Source organism: Ixodes scapularis, unplaced genomic scaffold, assembly GCF_016920785.2.
Source record: "Ixodes scapularis isolate PalLabHiFi unplaced genomic scaffold, ASM1692078v2 PGA_scaffold10__122_contigs__length_95168666, whole genome shotgun sequence".
In the NCBI taxonomy this organism is placed as follows: domain Eukaryota; kingdom Metazoa; phylum Arthropoda; class Arachnida; order Ixodida; family Ixodidae; genus Ixodes; species Ixodes scapularis.
This window is the reverse complement of record NW_024609836.1, coordinates 66,226,713-66,230,066: the sequence shown is the minus strand read 5'-3', so window position 1 is coordinate 66,230,066 and position 3,354 is coordinate 66,226,713. Positions and strand designations below refer to the sequence as shown.

At 46.3% G+C, this 3,354-nt stretch overlaps 1 pseudogene; it reads left to right on the top strand.

The window, feature by feature from the left end:
* Positions 1–1,243: 1,243 nt before the first annotated feature.
* Positions 1,244–2,201, top strand: LOC120839532 (annotated as a pseudogene).
* The last annotated feature ends 1,153 nt before the right edge of the window (positions 2,202–3,354 follow it).

The following is a 3,354-nucleotide window of genomic DNA, read 5'->3' as shown; positions in this document are numbered from 1 at the left end:
GCAGTCAGGTATTGGTTCACAAGAAATCCAGTCAATTCCTGGGTAATTAAAATCTCCTCCAAAAAAAAAACGGGACATCCGGGGTAACGAGAAATAACGTCATCGAGGCTAATACAAAGATCCCGGACAAAATCAGCGGTAACATGAGGCGGCTTGTAGCATACACCAACCAAGACATAAAAAAACGAAAACTTAACGCGAACCCAGAGCATTTCGAGTTCGGTTTTTAATTCGACAGGGACAGAGTCGAAACATTTTTTAACAGCGATAAGCACCCCTCCACCCTTTGAGTGCAACCGGTCTTTCCGATAAACCAGATAATCTTTATCAATGACAAGTTCACAGTTATCAACTTCACTGGAAAGCAAGGTTTCCGTTCCAAGTATGACATGCGGATTACAGATGTCGATCGAACACAAAAGTTCTTCTTGCTTCGAAACAAGACTCCTGAAATTATCAACAAGAAAAGACACAGTTCCGGAAAGGCGCTTCTTTGCGCGACGTCGTGATTCAGTTGGTGTGGACATAAAGTTTCTTCTTTCTTGTTCGATCACATCACCTGATTCGGCATTGTAAAAGAACATACGGTCGCCAACGAAAAGCTTGTCAAAAACCAGGCGCACACGCGTCTGGGACGAACGGAGGGGCCTACCGTATTCCCATAGCATTTTTCGAGCATGACGAATGTTAGGTGAAAAGTCTTCGTCTATCCAAACACGTAAGTTCTCAAGTTGTTTCAGCTTTGACGCATTTTCAAGGATTTCCTGTTTCTTTTAGAGCGCAGCTCTTAGGGGCCCGTTTCCGGCTGGAGCGGCGTCGGCGTCGCCGTCGGCGTCGCCGTTGGCGTCGCCGTCGCCGTCGCCGTCGCTGTCGGCGTAACCGCGAGGTCACGTGACCCCCCGCGGTCACGTGACTTCTGGGGGGTCACGTGACTTCAAGGCGGTCACGTGACTTCTGGGGGTCACGTGACCTCAAGGAGTCACCTATCCCTTAGTACGCTTCCATCTTCCTCCTCAAGAGCTGCGCTCTAACCGGCGTTACAGGGAATTGTAAACGGCTTTCATTTTTTAAAGCTACGGAAGTTAACAATGATCGGGCGAGGGTAGTCCCCCCGCCTTCCTCCCAGACGGTGAGCGCGCTCAATTTCTCCTGCCTCAATTCCAAGGTGCGTTTGAATAAAGTTCTTCACAATTTGCTCGGACCTGTTCCACGATTCTTTGTCTTCTTCTATATTTCTGAAACGATGACGTCTGGTTTGGACCTCTAGCGCTTCATTTGTGTGGACAATGAAGCGTTCGGCGTTGCGTAGCATATTTTATCGGTAAAAAAAAAAAAAAAAAAAAAACTAAATTTGTTTGTTTTGAGAAGCGGTGGGGGGGGGGGGGGGCGGTGGGGGGAGGGGTACCTTGATTTTTGAAAACAGAAATTCATAAAAGCAACACCATATGGCCATTCAAACGCATTCATAAATTTCTGGAGCTGACGAAACGTATATATTGCTTAGTACTCATTATGAAGTTATCGTTGTCCATAAAATGCACTAAAAAAGAGGTGGAAAGAAAAACTATAAAGGACTTGAGGTATTTTTCTGTGCATAGTATTTGCAAAGGGGGCTCAGTCGGACGACCGTATTTTTTGTCCCACAGAACATTGCGATGTCCCGGATAGGGGTCAGCCCGAGGACAAGCTTAACAAGCTAATCCGAAGGCTTCCAAATAATCAGATGATTACCCAGACAGCAAAATAACAGAATTGGAGGCTCTCTTTTTTTGTGGGAGTGGGTAACCTCTACGGCCTCGACCATGGCGAGCAAGACAGATCTTACAAGACGTCTTGCCGTGGTGAGGACACGGTCATTGTGTTCAGCGTTGGTCGCAAGCACTCACTGCGGATCCACATTCCCTGGATGCTTTGCTCGGGGCTAAACGGCACCATCTTCTCCGAAACCGGTCTTGTTAGATTCAAAGGAAAAGCTCGTGGCGACAAAGACAGACGCCTGGACATAATATAGGGTCAAGAATGTAACGCCGGTGACACTGGAAGGCGTGTACCTCGGCATGAGCGGCGGTGGAGAAATCGTGTGTGCGATTGAGGAAGCTTTGGAATTTATCCTGCCTGGACTCGTCAGAATTCTTTGGGTCCAAGGAATAACACGTTTCGTCGCAGGTGCGTTTTAGCGAGCTCTAGAAAAACTGAATTAAACAAGCACGTGACAGAGCCTCGACAGTAATTATCCTATTCCAAGCTCGAGCTGGTTCATTGCATCTGACATGAAAATCGCTATTTTCGGCGGCACTTTGTACATTCTTTGAATAAAAACACTAAATATATTAAGTATTTTATCATTTTAGAACAGTTCCTCAATGATCACGTAGCTGCCGTACAACTTCTACGCTTTTACTCATTATAACACTCTAAAAAAAGCCTGTGCGTCCGCTTTCCTGCACAACACTCGGAGAGCCAATCACGGCAACTTACGAAGGCAGCTCGGCGAATGACGATGGCGAAATATATGTTTAGACCAAAAAACGCAGTCTGAGTTGTGACATTAAGCAATGCAAGCGTGTCGTTTTGCATTGCTTAATGTCCTACGGGCCGACACCTCGAGTCCCGAGTGAAAGATCCCGATAGAGAGCGAAAGAACACGAGAGAAAGAAACCAAAGTTGCCAGCTGCAAGCCGACAGCGGCAATGGTAATCGAAGAGTGAGAGCTATCAGCAAATTAAACATTGATAATTTAACATTTTAAACTAAATTCTTAGCCAATGTAACACTTATAAAATCAATATACTCATTACGCTGCTTTAACTTTCCTTCTGTCAAAATCTCGGAAATCTGGTGGTTGCGCGGTTTCGTATTCCTGGGGCGCGCCCACTCGCGCCTCTCAAAACCATAGCACGAAGTCGCTTATCTGGTTTAGTTTTGCGTTGACGTGAGGCCGCACACCTGCGCGCTAGGCAAAAAGAACGGTTCGGAAGGAACGCGAATATCTTTCCACGTGGATTGTTGGAGTTCATGAAACTGCTCTGATGATATAATTATATTCGAGAAATCGGAGGCAGTTGGTAACAATGTGTGGGACCCCGAAGGTTGGCTCTATGCTCCGCCGCTTGCGGTAGCCAGAGTGCATATGAAAATGGCGGACCTTTTCCTTTAATGTTAGTATATATGAGCTCTATGGTAGGTTAGGGCGTGAGCCTCGTTGTAGGTAGCGAAATGTATATGTATGGCTGGTCCAACGAGGACGCAGCTTTCATCGCACGGTAAGCTTAAAGTATAATGGAGTGCCGAAAATTTAATACGTGGCCTAAATCGCAGCCAACGCGACCAGCAAATTATATAAAAAGTATGCAC